This window comes from Staurois parvus, unplaced genomic scaffold (assembly GCF_062004578.1).
Source record: "Staurois parvus isolate SC_StPar_1 unplaced genomic scaffold, SC_StPar_1.0 ptg000668l, whole genome shotgun sequence".
NCBI lineage: Eukaryota > Metazoa > Chordata > Amphibia > Anura > Ranidae > Staurois > Staurois parvus.
The window spans coordinates 5,325,151-5,344,069 of NW_028318464.1; the positions used below are offsets into that span (position 1 = coordinate 5,325,151).

At 43.5% G+C, this 18,919-nt stretch overlaps 1 protein-coding gene across 2 annotated transcripts in view; it reads right to left on the reverse strand.

Annotated features, from left to right (window-relative positions):
- Positions 1-18,919, reverse strand: part of LOC149447878 (leucine-rich repeat and fibronectin type III domain-containing protein 1-like protein) — a 789,142-nt gene that overhangs the window by 21,485 nt on the left and 748,738 nt on the right. The window lies entirely within an intron of this gene.

Below are 18,919 nucleotides of genomic sequence, written 5' to 3' on the forward strand. Positions count from 1 at the left end.
TGTCCAAGTAGGCCTAAGCCTGTTGTTTGAGGTCCTGCTCCAGGTCCACCTGATGCTGCTGCTGCTGCTGCGGCTGGTTAGTAGTTTCCTCACTGCGCTGGTGAAGAAAGCTACTCATCATCGACTGCAGACTGAGGCAGCCGCTGCTGGTGGAGCTGCCACTGCTCCTACCACCCCACCCCTCCCCTGCTGCCATGGCAGCGGAACGCGAGCGCACAGGGCCCACAGTGTCTGAGGATGGACGTTGGCGCAGACAGGCAGAGACCAGCTGACTACATAGGTGGTTTTTATAGTACTTTATTTTGGCCTCCCTCTCAGCAGGTGTGAAAAAGGCCACCATTTTGGAACGGTAGCGAGGGTCCAACAAGGTGGACAGCCAAAAGTCATCCCTCTGTCTGATGGTTATTATTCGGCTGTCGCTACGCAAGCAACCGAGCATGCTATGGGCCATTTGTGCCAAGGAATGCGAGGGACTCCCTGCCTCCATCTCCACAGCATACTGCCACGGTGCGTCTGGGTCCTCTGTCTCCTCCTCCTCCTCCTCTACCAGATGCTCCTGCTCCTCCACTCCTGTCCGCTGAGTGGAAAAACCACCCATTTCACTCAATAATTCCTGAGCACAAATGTCCTCCTCTACCTCCTCCTCTTCTTCCTGTCCTGCCCCCACAGGGGTCATGTGGCGTTGAGATCTGTGCGCCACGTCTACCGCACCCTGACCAGCCATTGTTAACAGCATTTGTTCAAGGACGTGCAACAGAGGAATGACGTCGTTCATCCCATAGTCCTGCCGACTCACGAATAGCGTGGCCTCCTCAAAGGGCCTGAGCAAGCGGCAGGTGTCACGCATGAGCTGCCAATGGCTGACATCTAAGTTACACAGGGGAGTACCTTTATCCGCTTGTAACATCAGGAAATCGGTGATGGCCTTTCGCTGTTCGTAAAGGCGGTCTAACATGTGTAGTGTTGAATTCCACCTTGTTGCAACGTCGCAGATCAGGCGATGCTGTGGAATTCCGTTCTGCCGCTGCAGCTCAATGAGGGTGTTCTTTGCGGTGTAGGAATGGCTGAAATGCATGCACAGTTTACGTGACATTTTAAGGATGTCTTGCAGTGGGATGGTGGATTTTAAGAACCGCTTGACAACCAGATTGAACACGTGAGCCATGCATGGCGCATGGCACAACCTTCCTTGACGCAGAGCAGACACCATGTTCTTTCCGTTGTCGGTCAACATGGTTCCGATTTTCAGTTTGCGCGGAGACAGCCATCTGTCGATTTCTCTGTTCATTACACTCAGAAGTTCCTCCCCTGTGTGACTACGTTCGCCAAGGCATACCAGGTGCAGAACAGCGTGACACCGTTGCGCCCTGCACATGTGATATGCCGGTCGGGTAATGGGACTTGGCACGGGGGTGGCGGCTGAGGACACGGCGGAAGAAGAGGTGGTAGAGGCGGACATCTTTGCCGGACCAAGGACGTGCAAACGTGGAGGCAAAAGCGGCGTGACCTGTCCAAGTTGCTGGTGCGGCTGTGACGGCACCACGTTCACCCAGTGGGCCGTAAATGACATGTACTGTCCCTGACCGTAGTTACAGCTCCACACGTCGGCGCTGCCGTGCACTTTGGCAGAGACCGACATGCTCAAAGACTGGCCCACCATGTCTTCTACATGTGAATGCAGGGCTGGCACTGCCTTTTTGGCGAAGAAATGACGGCTTGGCACTCTCCACCGCGGCGCGGCACAAGCCATCATTTCTCTGAAAGGTGCTGAGTCCACCACTTGGAAAGGGAGGGACTGCAGCACCAGCAACTTGGACAGGAGGACGTTCAGCTTTTGCACCGTCGGGTGCGTGCTCGCAAACTGTTGTCTCTTGGAAACGGATTCCAAGAAAGACTGCTGACGGAATCCGTGAAGAGGAGTAGCAGGAGAAGGAGCATCTGAATGAGCGGAAGATGCCAACGAGCGACAACTCCCCTCAGCAGAGGTGTTGGAGCCTTGACTGGCTGATGGAGGGCGATTGACGTCGGGTGACGGAGCAAGTAACGGAGCGGGTGATGGAGCGGGGGCTGGGGCGGGCAGAACCGCCGTATCTTTATCACGGTTTTCCCAGGCCACCAAATGGCGACGCTGCATATGCTGCCGCAACGCTGTAGTCCCAACATGGGCCCCCTGGCCACGCTTGACTTTCTGGCCACATAGTCGACATACGGCTACGTTTACTTCCTCGGGCGGCTTGACGAAAAATTGCCACACCGCCGAGTAGGAAACTTTGCCCCCGATACTCCTCACTGGCTGACTGCTGCTTCCTCCGTGCACACCGGCACCACTACTGGCCGTGGTGGTAGGCTGCAGTGGAGCTGGTGCTCTACTCCGTGGCCGTTTGGCTCCACTGACACTGCTGCGACCCTGCTGCTGTCTCCTGGGCAACCCACCGACTGTTTTGCTCGCTGCCAAGCTGCCACCCTCTTCTCCTGATGATGAGGAAGAAATTGCCTGATGACGACGAGGCTGCCAAGTGCGATCAACCTCCTCATCATCAAGTAGGGTCTCCGCCTCACTACTAGCCCCCTCGGCTGCGTCTGGGTCAGGAGACAGACCTGTCTCTAGACCGGCTACCGAGCCACTCTCCTCGCCACTACTTCTTCGCCTGGCTGCTGAAAAGGCGGATGTCTCCCCCCGTTCCTGACCGCCCTCTGTTAGCTCTTCCTCACTGTACAGTGGGGCTGAGCCCACAGCATGCGATACTTCGCTTGGTGAGGGAACACCAAAGGACAGGGGCAGGTAGAGGACACGTGATTTCAGTGGGCTTGGTCCCGGGCCATGCCAACTAACGGTTGTGTCTGACGTACCCACCGACCGTTGGCTGTAGGTGTCAGAGGTGACCTGGGAAGAGGAAGACGACCGAGCCAACCAATCGACGACGGCAGGGTTGTCGGTGGAGACACGACCGCTGGATGACACCGGGAGCACTGGCCTCTGGCTGCGAATAGTGCTGCCTCGACCCCTTCCTCTGCTGCCACGTCTGCTCGCTCCTAAAACATTGCCTCCTCTGCCACTCCTCTGCATGTTGTCTGACATACTCTTTAATTAAACGATTATGTGTCCCTGAGTAACAATTCTGTGTCCCTGAGTAACAATTCTGTGTGTGCGAGTAACAATTCTGTGGCCCTAAGTAACAGTTCTGTGGCCCTCAGTAACAATTCTGTGTCCCTGATTAACGTTTCTGTGGCCCCAAGTAACAGTTCTGTGGCCCTCAGTAACAATTCTGTGTCTGTGCGAGTAACAATTCTGTGTCTGTGCGAGAAACAATTCTGTGGCCCTAAGTAAAGTTTCTGTGGCCCTAAGTAACAATTCTCTGGCACTCAGTAACAATTCTGTCTGTCCCTGAGTAACAATTCTCTGGCACTCAGTAACAATTCTGTCTGTCCCTGAGTAAAAATTCTGTGGCCCTAAGTAAAGTTTCTGGGGCCCTGAGTAACAATTATCTGGCACTCCGTAACAATTCTGTCTGTCCCTGAGTAACAATTCTCTGGCACTCAGTAACAATTCTGTCTGTCCCTGAGTAAAAATTCTGTGGCCCTAAGTAAAGTTTCTGTGGCCCTGAGTAACAATTCTCTGGCACTCCGTAACAATTCTGTCTGTCCCTGAGTAACAATTCTCTGGCACTCCGTAACAATTCTGTCTGTCCCTGAGTAAAAATTCTGTGGCCCTAATTAAAGTTTCTGTGGCCCTAAGTAACAATTCTCTGGCACTCAGTAACAATTCTGTCTGTCCCTGAGTAACAATTCTCTGGCACTCGGTAACAATTCTGTCTGTCCCTGAGTAACAATTCTCTGGCACTCAGTAACAATTCTGTCTGTCCCTGAGTAAAAATTCTGTGGCCCTAATTAAAGTTTCTGTGGCCCTAAGTAACAATTCTCTGGCACTCAGTAACAATTCTGTCTGTCCCTGAGTAACAATTCTCTGGCACTCCGTAACAATTCTGTCTGTCCCTGAGTAACAATTCTCTGGCACTCAGTAACAATTCTGTCTGTCCCTGAGTAAAAATTCTGTGGCCCTAATTCAAGTTTCTGTGGCCCTAAGTAACAATTCTCTGGCACTCAGTAACAATTCTGTCTGTCCCTGAGTAACAATTCTCTGGCACTCAGTAACAATTCTGTCTGTCCCTGAGTAAAAATTCTGTGGCCCTAAGTAAAGTTTCTGGGGCCCTGAGTAACAATTATCTGGCACTCAGTAACAATTCTGTCTGTCCCTGAGTAACAATTCTCTGGCACTCAGTAACAATTCTGTCTGTCCCTGAGTAACAATTCTCTGGCACTCAGTAACAATTCTGTCTGTCCCTGAGTAAAAATTCTGTGGCCCTAAGTAAAGTTTCTGGGGCCCTGAGTAACAATTATCTGGCACTCCGTAACAATTCTGTCTGTCCCTGAGTAACAATTCTCTGGCACTCAGTAACAATTCTGTCTGTCCCTGAGTAAAAATTCTCTGGCCCTAAGTAAAGTTTCTGGGGCCCTGAGTAACAATTCTCTGGCACTCCGTAACAATTCTGTCTGTCCCTGAGTAACAATTCTCTGGCACTCAGTAACAATTCTGTCTGTCCCTGAGTAAAAATTCTGTGGCCCTAATTAAAGTTTCTGTGGCCCTAAGTAACAATTCTCTGGCACTCAGTAACAATTCTGTCTGTCCCTGAGTAACAATTCTCTGGCACTCGGTAACAATTCTGTCTGTCCCTGAGTAACAATTCTCTGGCACTCAGTAACAATTCTGTCTGTCCCTGAGTAAAAATTCTGTGGCCCTAATTCAAGTTTCTGTGGCCCTAAGTAACAATTCTCTGGCACTCAGTAACAATTCTGTCTGTCCCTGAGTAACAATTCTCTGGCACTCAGTAACAATTCTGTCTGTCCCTGAGTAAAAATTCTGTGGCCCTAAGTAAAGTTTCTGGGGCCCTGAGTAACAATTATCTGGCACTCAGTAACAATTCTGTCTGTCCCTGAGTAACAATTCTCTGGCACTCAGTAACAATTCTGTCTGTCCCTGAGTAACAATTCTCTGGCACTCAGTAACAATTCTGTCTGTCCCTGAGTAAAAATTCTGTGGCCCTAAGTAAAGTTTCTGGGGCCCTGAGTAACAATTATCTGGCACTCCGTAACAATTCTGTCTGTCCCTGAGTAACAATTCTCTGGCACTCAGTAACAATTCTGTCTGTCCCTGAGTAAAAATTCTCTGGCCCTAAGTAAAGTTTCTGGGGCCCTGAGTAACAATTCTCTGGCACTCCGTAACAATTCTGTCTGTCCCTGAGTAACAATTCTCTGGCACTCAGTAACAATTCTGTCTGTCCCTGAGTAAAAATTCTGTGGCCCTAATTAAAGTTTCTGTGGCCCTAAGTAACAATTCTCTGGCACTCAGTAACAATTCTGTCTGTCCCTGAGTAACAATTCTCTGGCACTCGGTAACAATTCTGTCTGTCCCTGAGTAACAATTCTCTGGCACTCAGTAACAATTCTGTCTGTCCCTGAGTAAAAATTCTGTGGCCCTAATTAAAGTTTCTGTGGCCCTAAGTAACAATTCTCTGGCACTCAGTAACAATTCTGTCTGTCCCTGAGTAACAATTCTCTGGCACTCCGTAACAATTCTGTCTGTCCCTGAGTAACAATTCTCTGGCATTCAGTAACAATTCTGTCTGTCCCTGAGTAAAAATTCTCTGGCCCTAAGTAAAGTTTCTGTGGCCCTGAGTAACAATTCTCTGGCACTCCGTAACAATTCTGTCTGTCCCTGAGTAACAATTCTCTGGAACTCCGTAACAATTCTGTCTGTCCCTGAGTAAAAATTCTGTGGCCCTAATTAAAGTTTCTGTGGCCCTAAGTAACAATTCTCTGGCACTCAGTAACAATTCTGTCTGTCCCTGAGTAACAATTCTCTGGCACTCGGTAACAATTCTGTCTGTCCCTGAGTAACAATTCTCTGGCACTCAGTAACAATTCTGTCTGTCCCTGAGTAAAAATTCTGTGGGCCTAATTAAAGTTTCTGTGGCCCTAAGTAACAATTCTCTGGCACTCAGTAACAATTCTCTCTGTCCCTGAGTAACAATTCTCTGGCACTCAGTAACAATTCTGTCTGTCCCTGAGTAAAAATTCTGTGGCCCTAATGAAAGTTTCTGTGGCCCTAAGTAACAATTATCTGGCACTCCGTAACAATTCTGTCTGTCCCTAAGTAACAATTCTCTGGCACTCAGTAACAATTCTGTCTGTCCCTGAGTAAAAATTCTCTGGCCCTAAGTAAAGTTTCTGTGGCCCTGAGTAACAATTCTCTGGCACTCCGTAACAATTCTGTCTGTCCCTGAGTAACAATTCTCTGGCACTCCGTAACAATTCTGTCTGTCCCTGAGTAAAAATTCTGTGGCCCTAATTAAAGTTTCTGTGGCCCTAAGTAACAATTCTCTGGCACTCAGTAACAATTCTGTCTGTCCCTGAGTAACAATTCTCTGGCACTCGGTAACAATTCTGTCTGTCCCTGAGTAACAATTCTCTGGCACTCAGTAACAATTCTGTCTGTCCCTGAGTAAAAATTCTGTGGCCCTAATTCAAGTTTCTGTGGCCCTAAGTAACAATTCTCTGGCACTCAGTAACAATTCTGTCTGTCCCTGAGTAACAATTCTCTGGCACTCAGTAACAATTCTGTCTGTCCCTGAGTAAAAATTCTGTGGCCCTAAGTAAAGTTTCTGGGGCCCTGAGTAACAATTATCTGGCACTCAGTAACAATTCTGTCTGTCCCTGAGTAACAATTCTCTGGCACTCAGTAACAATTCTGTCTGTCCCTGAGTAACAATTCTCTGGCACTCAGTAACAATTCTGTCTGTCCCTGAGTAAAAATTCTGTGGCCCTAAGTAAAGTTTCTGGGGCCCTGAGTAACAATTCTCTGGCACTCAGTAACAATTCTGTCTGTCCCTGAGTAACAATTCTCTGGCACTCAGTAACAATTCTGTCTGTCCCTGAGTAAAAATTCTGTGGCCCTAATTAAAGTTTCTGTGGCCCTAAGTAACAATTCTCTGGCACTCAGTAACAATTCTGTCTGTCCCTGAGTAACAATTCTCTGGCACTCCGTAACAATTCTGTCTGTCCCTGAGTAACAATTCTCTGGCATTCAGTAACAATTCTGTCTGTCCCTGAGTAAAAATTCTCTGGCCCTAAGTAAAGTTTCTGTGGCCCTGAGTAACAATTCTCTGGCACTCCGTAACAATTCTGTCTGTCCCTGAGTAACAATTCTCTGGCACTCCATAACAATTCTGTCTGTCCCTGAGTAAAAATTCTGTGGCCCTAATTAAAGTTTCTGTGGCCCTAAGTAACAATTCTCTGGCACTCAGTAACAATTCTGTCTGTCCCTGAGTAACAATTCTCTGGCACTCGGTAACAATTCTGTCTGTCCCTGAGTAACAATTCTCTGGCACTCAGTAACAATTCTGTCTGTCCCTGAGTAAAAATTCTGTGGCCCTAATTAAAGTTTCTGTGGCCCTAAGTAACAATTCTCTGGCACTCATTAACAATTCTGTCTGTCCCTGAGTAACAATTCTCTGGCACTCGGTAACAATTCTGTCTGTCCCTGAGTAACAATTCTGTGGCCCTAACTAGCGTTTCTTTGTCCCTAAGTAACAGTTCTGTGGCCCTCAGTAACAGTTCTGTGTCTGTGCGAGTAACAATTCTGTGTCTGTGCGAGTAACAATTCTGTGGCCCTAAGTAACAGTTCTGTGGCCTTCAGTAACAATTCTGTGTCTGTGCGAGTAACAATTCTGTGGCCCTAAGTAAAGTTTCTGTGGCCCTAAGTAACAATTCTCTGGCACTCAGTAACAATTCTGTCTGTCCCTGAGTAACAATTCTCTGGCACTCAGTAACAATTCTGTCTGTCCCTGAGTAACAATTCTGTGGCCCTAACTAGCGTTTCTTTGTCCCTAAGTAACAGTTCTGTGGCCCTCAGTAACAGTTCTGTGTCTGTGCGAGTAACAATTCTGTGTCTGTGCGAGTAACAATTCTGTGGCCCTAAGTAACAGTTCTGTGGCCTTCAGTAACAATTCTGTGTCTGTGCGAGTAACAATTCTGTGTCTGTGCGAGTAACAATTCTGTGGCCCTAAGTAAAGTTTCTGTGGCCCTAAGTAACAATTCTCTGGCACTCAGTAACAATTCTGTCTGTCCCTGAGTAACAATTCTCTGGCACTCAGTAACAATTCTGTCTGTCCCTGAGTAAAAATTCTGTGGCCCTAAGTAAAGTTTCTGTGGCCCTGAGTAACAATTCTCTGGCACTCAGTAACAATTCTGTCTGTCCCTGAGTAACAATTCTCTGGCACTGAGTAACAATTCTGTCTGTCCCTGAGTAAAAATTCTGTGGCCCTAATTAAAGTTTCTGTGGCCCTAAGTAACAATTCTCTGGCACTCAGTAACAATTCTGTCTGTCCCTGAGTAACAATTCTCTGGCACTCAGTAACAATTCTGTCTGTCCCTGAGTAACAATTCTGTGGCCCTAATAACGTTTCTGTGGCCCTAAGTAACAATTCTCTGGCACTGAGTAACAATTCTGTCTGTCCCTGATTATGAATTCTGTGGCCCTAACTAGCGTTTCTTTGTCCCTAAATAACGATTCTGTGGCCCTCATTAACAAGTCTGTGTCCCTGAGTAATGGTTCTCTGTCCCTAAGTAACTTTTCTCTGTCCCCAATTATCGTTTCTGTGGCCCTAACTCTGTCCCTGTCCCTAGTACAGAGCGGTCTGCCTCTGTTCAATAACTGCAGGCAAATGAAGAATTCCAAAATGGCCGCTATTTATAGCTCGACCATTACACAGTGCTGGCTGGCTGGCTGCTGATAGGCTGATGCGATCACATGTAGTTGAGGCATGCATTATGGGTCAGCGCGCCTTGTCTGCGCGCCTTCCCAGACATCCCCGCTCCGTCGCCGCACATGTCAGCCGCCATTTTCTGAAAAATTTCGATTCGCGCGTCCGAATTAGGCTATTTTTCGGATTCGGCACGAATCGAAATTTTTCAGATATTCGACTCGAATTCCACTTCGGATACTTCGATTCGCTCATCTCTAGTCTCTACAGTAAAGTAAACCCTTTATTTTGCACACCATTGTCAAAGTACAGATTTTACCAAGGTAACTCAACTTTTGTTGAAAAAAAAGCAAAAAAAAAGTCCCCTTTGGGTGATCTATGTACACTGCAGGGATTTTAACAAACTTAGTTGCAGATTCCTACCTTTTCTTATTCTGAAAAAATAGCGGTTTGTGTACACGTGCAAAATTAATGTGAATAGGAGTTATTTTATAATTATCAACCAGCTGCTGTACTTGCAGGGCTCTAATAAAGAAAGTTTCAGGGTCTGCATCTCTTTCGACATGATTTCCCTTTCGGAGTATCTCAACAAAAATTACATTTTTGTTGCAGGGGATGCCCAAAATCTGACACAAGCAGGAAATGACATTTCTGGCGGGTGTTCTGTGACCCATCTGTGTATAGAGCGCCTCCAAATGTCCAAATTACATTGTAACCAAAAAAAAACTGCGCTTGTAGAATAACAACTAAAAGCAGAAAGAATGCTATGAGATTTTTCACAGCAATCAAATATACACAAAAAATGTGCTGCGCTAAATACACTAAATAAGTGCCCAAAAATAAAATAATAATGAAATAAATTGTCCAAAATATCAGTAGTGAAATACAGTGTCCACAAATTAATAGATTAAATAATTTATATAAAAGAGGAATCAAATCTTCATGTGAATTCCACTCCATGAAGCCACCACCAAGAATGAGATTAAATTTTGCTAACCAGATGAATATGACCCTAGAAGAGTCATCATACATTTAAGGAATGCATGCAGATCAACACCCCTGGCCTCGAAGCATCTCCCTCTGCAAGACAGTGCCGATATTCCTTGGAAAGAGGACCAAAGCTCACCACCCAATAATTTTCTGCTTATTGGCATATCTTGAAAGCAGGTGCTGAGCCTTGTGCTGATATTCCTTGGAAAGAGGACCAGTCTTGCAGAGGTAGATGCTTGAAGGCCAGGAGTGTAGGCCTGGATACATCCCTTAAGCGCATTATAACTTTTATAGGTATAGAGTCATATTCATCTGGTAATCAAAATTGAATCTCATTCTTGATGGTGGCTTCATGGAGTAGAATTCACATGAAGATTGGACTCTTCTTTTATATAAATGATTTCATCGATTTGATTTTTGTCCATTTTATTTCACTACTGTTATATTGGTCACTTTCACAAAGTTTTTATTTTTGGGCAGTTATTTAATGCCATAGTACATTGCATTTTACAAAATATTTCAGCATGGTAGATTGAAAAGGAAAGGTCATTTTTATTCAATTGCAATATGACATGTGTAGCAAAGCTATCTATCTATCTATATCCCTATGTAATTTGCTATTTTTTTCTCCATGAAAGTGCAGTTGCACATTAAAGTGGAACTCCAGCAGATATCAAAGACACCAGTTAATGTAAATCTATAAACATGAACTGAACACAGTTTTTTAGGTAAGAACCCTTAATCCCTTTCTGCCCAGCCCTAGTATCCCTTTAAGTGGGTTTTTTATGCATCGGGGGGGGCAGATTTCCTAATCATGTGACCACCGACTGGCTGTCAATCCACACCTGCCATGCCAACATCCAATCATGACCAGAGTTCAAGAACAGAGTTCTACGACAGCTCAGACAATGTTCTGGGAGTGCGCACTGAGAGTTGTCTTAGAATAGAAATATTGCTTGTCCATGGACACAGATGTACGACATGGGGGCGTTAAGGCCCACCCTCTTCACCGCCCCACAAATGTACAGTAGAGCTCAAAGAGAGGAAAAGAGAAGCAGCACAAGAAGTCATCAGGATAGCGGCCTGTAGTACTCCAGAAACGACTCTAGAAATGACTTTACAGCAGGCATAAGGGTTCATTGAGTGGCCCGTGCTCTGCCTTGCGAAATATTACAGATGCTGTCTGTTTTGAGCTTGTACAGGACTCTGCTGCTGAGATGATACTGCCATCTTGTGTTGAATCAGTATATCACTGGATCTTCATCATACCTGGTGCAAAATACACCTCCGGAACGTGAGTGTATTTTATATGTTTTAATTGATGAATAAAAGTTTATAAGGATAAAGCACTATGTTGATTTCTTTTAATGAGGAATATGGCTGATACAAAGACTCTTATGAGGAGGGAGCTCAAGCTGATCTTCTGAGTCCATATGGGACCAAAAGTGCAGTTAGACCGTAACATTGTATAATGTGAGGTCACACTGCATGAGGTGAGCAGATATATGGTGGAGGATGTCTTTGCATGGGAATTGATGACAGATGCACATATTTTCGTTATCCAAAGGAGGGCTCACTGAATGAACACTTTATTGATTGATCTTGATTTTTGATTGATTTTCATTTGATTCATACTTAAATATTTTTAATTGTTAGAAGAAAAATGGTAGTAGAAAAAATATTAATATAAAAAATATCTAATTGATTTATTTTTTCACTTTGTTTTTTGGTAATGGTTTGTACCATTAGTTTATGTAGCACAGCATTTTTTCATTTCACTTTTTGATTGTATATTTGCCCCACTGAAACGGGTTGTGTGCACTAGCGGCTACAGCAATATATTGTATTTTTGTTTTGTTTTTTTTTCACCATAGTTAATGCTAGAGTAATTCAATATATATTTTAGATTAAAAAATATAATACTTGGGAAGAAAGGACAATTCTTATATATAAGGTCTTTGACAACAGATAAAATGTCTTTTTATTTTAGCACCTGCTGTAGAAGAGTTACAGCCAAATTCAGATTGGTTGTAACATAGGCATTTTTTCTTTCCAGTCTTATCAGAATCAGCCCCTCTATATCCTATAAAAATCATTATAGAAAGTAAAGGCTTTATGTAAACAGATCACTTGCCTTAATTAAGTTCATGTTCACGTTTAAGCCTCTTGCAAATTATTCCTAGATATTTTGCAGCATGACTTAATTAGCAAAACACTTTGCAAACCAATTTAAACAACCAGTGCATTATGCAGAAATGATTAATTGCAACATCTATTATTCTAAATGATTGTGCACGAATTTACAGGGGCCCCTGGATATTACTATAGATTTGTTTAATTTTATTATGGAGTCTTTTCTGGCATCATCAAGGATTTTGGAAGAATATCAATAGATTTTCATGCAGTGTCTAATTTAGTTTAAATTAGGAATCTCTGCAGCGGAATGTAATTTAACATATTTCAAGACGCACCTAAACGTAATTCTGTGCCGCTTTGATTTTTTTCCAAATAGTTACATTACCAGGAATTTAACTAAATTTTATCCATCTAAAAGAACTTGTCATTTCATCCTAATTGGCTGGCCATGTCCCTTTAAAGCAGAAGATGCAGCTGTTTTGATGATGTTCTTTTCTTCATACAATCACTGGCCACTTTATTAGGTACTCCTTGCTCATGCCAAGAAAATATCCCCCACACCATTACACCGTTGATACAAGGCAGGATGGATCCATGCTTTCATGTTGTTTACGCCAAATTCTGACTCTCCCATCTGAATGTTGCAGCAACCAGTCTGCCCATTCTTCTCTGACAGCAACAAGGCATTTGAGTTCACACAACTGCCGCTCACTGGATATTTTCTCTTTTTCTGTAAATCTTAAAGATGGTTGTATGTGAAAATCCCAGTAGATCAGCAGTTTTTGAAATACTCAGACAAGCCCATCTGGCACCAACATCCATGCCAAATTCAAAGTCACTTAAATCCCCTTTCTTCCCCATTCTGATGCTCAGTTTGAACTTCAGCAAGTCATCTTCACTATGTTTGGTGCCTAAATGCATTGAGTTGCTGCCATGTGATTGGCTGATTAGCAATTTGTGTTACCAAGCAATTGAACAGGTGTACCTAATAAAGTAGCCGGTGAATGTATATGATGTGATTTTGTTAATTTATGAAATTCCATATACCACTTTATATAGTAATAAATGTAAGAATGTGCCTGTGTCGATGGGCTTTGAGCTTTTATTGATTGCAGTTTGAGATGCTTCTAAATTTAAAGGACATCCCTTAATTACTTATCCCTTACTCATCTTACCTGTGGGCCTTGCAGCTCATTGCTCTTCTGCAGCCAGTGGGAGTACCTGGTACTTCTGGGTATGGGGTAACAAGTACTCTGCCTTCCTGTGATGGTACTTAACCCACGTGCCCAATCACTGGGCTCAAGTCACATGACTGTGGGAATGATGCCACCTCTTCCCCAGGTTGCCAACACAGTGAAATTCAACACCAGCTGCAGAAGAACAAGGAGCATCTAGGGGGCACCAGAAAGTGTCCTTTGCAGAGATATTTCCCTCCATGGGCAAGGTGATTGTCTCTTTAAGAACTGTGGAGGATCTGTATGTATGTATGTATGTATGTATGTATATGTATATATATTCCCCCCCCCCAAGCTGGAATTGAGCTTTAAATATACATTACAAATTTAGACCTAATTTCTTTCCAGCTAATACTTTTAATGATTAATCTACATTAAATGTTATGGGCACCCAGATATCTGACATATATAATATATAAAATAATTATATATATAATATTGGCTGCTAATAAAACAGTTAATGTCTAGATTAACATTCATACCCATAGGAATCAAGGTGGTACACTGTTACATTCTATGGATTCTATGGCTTATATTAAAAAAAAAAGTACAGTATTTGAACAAATGGGTAGATTATCAGGTACATTTCCATGTGACAGCTAAAAACTGACACTGCTCCTGGAGATAAGGAGTGGTCCTGACAGATGGAATATATGCATGGGCCTTCACGTATCTGCAGCAACCTTGACCAATCTCTTTTTCTAGAGGTGCCATTTTGTTCTCTTTTCCTTAGACCATGGCTTTCAGGATTTTTGACTGCTCCTAAAAATCTGCCACTGTCAATTCTGTCTTTTGGTAGCCATACAGACTTCAATAAATGATCAATTTCCTTTTCTGATTGTTCATACTGATAAATGCTAAATGTATTTAGCCACAAAACTGCATATGCATGTATTACGATTTTTTAAAGGTTAGACAGGTCATATGTATTTAAACTTTGCGTGTATATTGTGACAGAGCTAGGCCATGCCATGGTGTGAGTATAGGAAAAAAGGCGGAGCATTCACACTAATGCAAAGTGCGGGGCTCCAGAGTACCTGTTCTGAGCAGAGAAAACTGAGTCTTCAAAGTGTCTTGGATGGGATGAAGCCTTTAATCCTGTGTCCAGGTCTTATTGGAGACCTGCAGGCTGGGTGGGCATGCAGGTGCCTACATTCATGTTATAAGCAAAGGCATGGCCAAAGGTCAGGGCTCCCAGCAGAAAACAAGTTGCCATTGGGAAACAAATGTGAGTTCCTGCTAGGAGACCAAGACACTCTACTTGAGACTGCAGTCTATTGTGGAGGGATTTTTTGTCCATTGGACTGAGGTGAGCTGGCTAAAAGTGACTGGGAAACTGAGAAAGCCAGGACAACTAGACGAGTCCAGGGGACCGAGGGAATCCGTAAGTTTCAGGGGAGTGAGAGAGCCTGAGGTGTCAGGAGAACACCTACTGAGAGGCCAAGAGTGGGCTCATACAGCTGGGATCTGTGACTACAGGTTGATGGAGTTAGGAAAGTCCAGAGATTCAGGACAAGCTGGGTGAGACGATATGAGACACTTGAGACAAGCAGTATTGTTGCTTAAAAGAGAGCCAGGTAGTTTGGTATTACCGTTATCCATTTTGCTGTGTGAAACTGAAATCCCTTGCATGGACCATTGATGTGTTTAACTTTTCGTTTGAAATAAAAGTGGGCTGACAAGTTCAAAAAAACTACAATTCAGGCTGATGTGAGCTCATTAAAAAAAAAAAAACACATCTGCCACAGTCCCCCATATCACAATATTTTTATATATTATACACATGCAGTATATGTGTATATAGGTTTATATTTTATATATTACACACAATATGTAAATCCATAAAAAAAAAAATGCTTCAAAATGGGGCACTAGGTTGAGAATTAGATGTATGCGGTACTCCTGTTTTTCTAGGAACACCTCTGTTTCCTTTCCATTTCCTCTCAATACATTAATTTATCAAGGAAAGCAGGTTAAATGAAAGTCTATCAGACTGAACTGTGCTGCTACAGTAGCAGGCAGCCAAGTGTAATCTGATACTGTTTATTAGAAATTGGGACTAATTAATGGCTTGGTTCCATTTCGCTTATGAAAATGGAACAGGAAATAAAAAGGCTTTTATCCTAGTTTTCGAGCAGATGTTGTTTTTAGCCTGCTTGTAAATTCCTATTTATCACACTTTGATGAGCCGCCAATTCTGTTAACATGTTAATGTTACTAACAAAGCCAAATGTCCTGTGTATTCCCTGGACGTCATTCATAGATGGTTGGTCCCATTACAAGGACTTCACAGTTTATACACAAGAGCTAAAGCTGCTTTCTACTTATCCTTTCACCATGAAGAGGCAACAGAACGAATATGCTGGTTAAGTGTTCTAGGCCTTCACGTTGTCACTCACTCTGACTGGAGCCCAATTTCACTTTTTAAATTTACTGGCTTGCATGCTGGTAGACAGACAGCTCAACTAAAGGAAACCTAAAGCCTGTTTTTACTGAATTCTTCTTGTGGAAGGCACTGAAGTCAGGGGGTCAACATCATAGCTTGGTAACTAGCATCTGTTGAAGGAGGATTGGCCTTCAAAGTTTTCACAGCAAAGGTGTCCTTGCCAGGGGTCATACGTGTAAGGTTCTAACAGAAGGGTGCAAATAACATTAATAAATGCCCCCCTTTCCCCGTATCTTCATAGCATTTCCTTACAGCTTAAATTGCTAATCTTTACCTTATTTTGAGCCTACATGCGTGCAAATTTCTTTTCCCAACCTCTCCACATTAAAGTCTAGCCTTGTACAGAAAACAAATCACTATACTTACCTGTTTTGCAGCTGCTCTGGTCCGATTCAGCCCCACACTGAGCTTTCAGCGGCAGCTTCAGTGTGTAGGAGAGGCAGCTGACATAGCCCTATTAGAACTCTATGGGTGACATCACTCCCCAGTCATTGTCGACTGTCTCCAGCACACAGAGGGCACTGTTGGAGACCAGACTGGTGCGGCTGCAGAACAGGTATGTATAGCAATTTTTTTCTTTTCTTTGCAGGGCTAGATAGATTAGACTTAGAATGTAGCTGAGAGTAGATTTAAAGTTAGTTAGGATTTGCCTGTACTTCCACTTTAATGGTATAGCCCTTATTCATGAGCCATATCTTCTAGTTTCCATGACCCCAATTCACACTGCAGCGTGAGAATATTGTGATTGCCAGTGCCCCCAACCCAGTGTTTCTCAACTCCAGTCCTCATGGACCCCCAACAGGTCATGTTTTCAGGATTTCCCTCAGATTACTAAGGCAGTGAAACTGATCAAATCACCTGTGCAAAATAATGGAAATCCTGAAAACATGACCTGTTGGGGGTCCATGAGGACTGGAGTTGAGAAACACTGCCCCAACCACACATTCCAGGAGCAGAGTACACACCGTTAAACTACTTCTTCATTGCAGCATGTACTGAGTTATCACAATATAACCCACTTTCCTATTATAGCACAGCCCATGCCTGAACCCAAAAGCCCTCCAGCTTTGCATTGCTCTCCAAGTTACTTTTGGCCTTCATCAGTTACCTTTGATTAGCTATGCGTAAGAATTCAACCTCTTTTAAATGAGAAATACCATGTGTTACTCTCTGTTGTAGGCACTCTGTATATGTTTTTGCTCCATCTTGCATTTGGCTTGGACACTTTCAAGTTTTCCCTGAGGAATCACACTGGCACAATGCTAAAATGTTAAGATGTGCTGTGCTGATACCCCAGGCAGAGCTGTCTGAATTCATAAGCAACTCCACTGCGTTACTGACTGACCGTTATGACGGAGAGACATACAGCCCAAGGCAATGTATTAACGTAACACAGAGACGCATGTAGTGGTCCTAGGCAGGCTAAAGCAGAATGTTGAGGATTATCACTGGCACAGAAGTATTCAGGATGTTTCACCCATATATTTGAAGAGAACCAGTCACAACTGGGCTTATCTGAATACCTACAGTATTACATTATACATTTGTAGGCTTACTTCTAAATATTGTGTCTGTCTGACTCTTCTGCTTGAGTCACGGTGTCAAATGTCACATGAAATATGACAAGTTTTGCACTGTCTAAACTGGCTTCCAGCTACTGAGTGTGCAATGTGAGGTCATAACGTTGACTTCAGATGACCTCACTCCTGGAAAGAAACTGAAGAGTCTGATACAAAGAACATAAAGCTAAATAAAATGCAATTACACATTTTTCATTGGTAAACCCATGCAAACAATAAGTGTATTACCAAATATTTAAATCCTTACATAACCCCATGTGTGTCTGGTTCATTTTATAGTAGGTAATAGTTTCTACTTAAAGCAGTATTATTTATTTATTCATGGTACATATATAGTGCTGTCAATTTTTTACGCAGCGCTTTACACATACATATTGAACATTCACATCAGTCCCTAACCCTCAAGGAGTGTACAATCTAAGGTCCCTAACTTACATTCATACATACACATATTAGGGCCAATTTAGACAGGAGCCAATTAACCTACCAGCATGTCTTTGGAGTGTGGGAGGAAACCGGAGCACCCGGAGGAAACCCACGCAAGCACAGGGAGAACATGCAAAACTCCATGCAGGAGGCGCCATGGTCGGGAATCGAACCCATGACCCAGTTACTGCAAGGCAGATGTGCTAAACCGCTAAGCCACTGTGCCGCCCATTATTAAACCCAAAACCAAAAATAGAATATACTGCAGCTTACCAAGTATTAGATGTAACTGCTGTTGTTTTGTTCGGCTTTTTCCCCACTGTTTTCACCTGGTGATCTGGCCAGTGACACCTCCTGTATTGGAGTGCCTCCACTCTGAATGAAGGAGCACAGGGGCACCTTTGGACAGCAGCATTGTCAGTCTGGGGGAAGGGAAGTGTTAGATGTACTAGCAAATTTAGATACACTAACAAATTGAAGCCAAACTCCAGCTCACACTGCAGTTACACAAGCAATTACAACAGTTTTTCTAAGAACTGGTAAACTGTAATATAATAATTTGCCTTTGGGTTTAATACCTCTTTAACCACTTGCCATCTGCCCTATAGCAGACGTACCACTACAGGGTGGCATGGCTGTGCAAAATCACCTGCATATATATGTGATTTGCATTTCTGTGTAGGGGGCGCACACTGCCCTACCCGCTCCGCTATTGGCGGCTGGGGAATCGCCAGACGGCACTCGGTGATCGTCAGCAAAGCTGACGGGAGAGACCTGTGTGTAAACAACACAATTCTCTTTCCTGTCAGCATGGACATGCTGCTTTGTATCTCTCTGCACAGAGATACAAAGCAGCATGTCTCGTAAGTAAAACAGCACACAGTTAACACTTTAATTGCTCCAGATGTTAACCCCTTTTTGCCCAGTATCATTAGTACAGTGTCAGTGCTTTTTATTAGCACTGATAACTGTATTAGTGCTATTGGGGATATCAGTGGCAGTCAGTCAGTTCCCACCCAGTGTCAGAATGTCCGCCCCAGTTCTGCTAGAAGTCGCTGATCGCTGCCATTACTAGTATTAAAAAAAGAAAAAAAATTCCTGTGTATATATATATATATACCGCCATTAGTAGACACTATAACTTTCCAATTAATATACAATTATTGGGATTTTTTTAAGCGAAGACATGTAGCAGAATACATTTTGGCCTAAATTTATGAAGAAATTTAATTTTTTACATTTTTTTAATGGCTATATTTTATAGAAAAAAGTAAAAAATATTGTTTT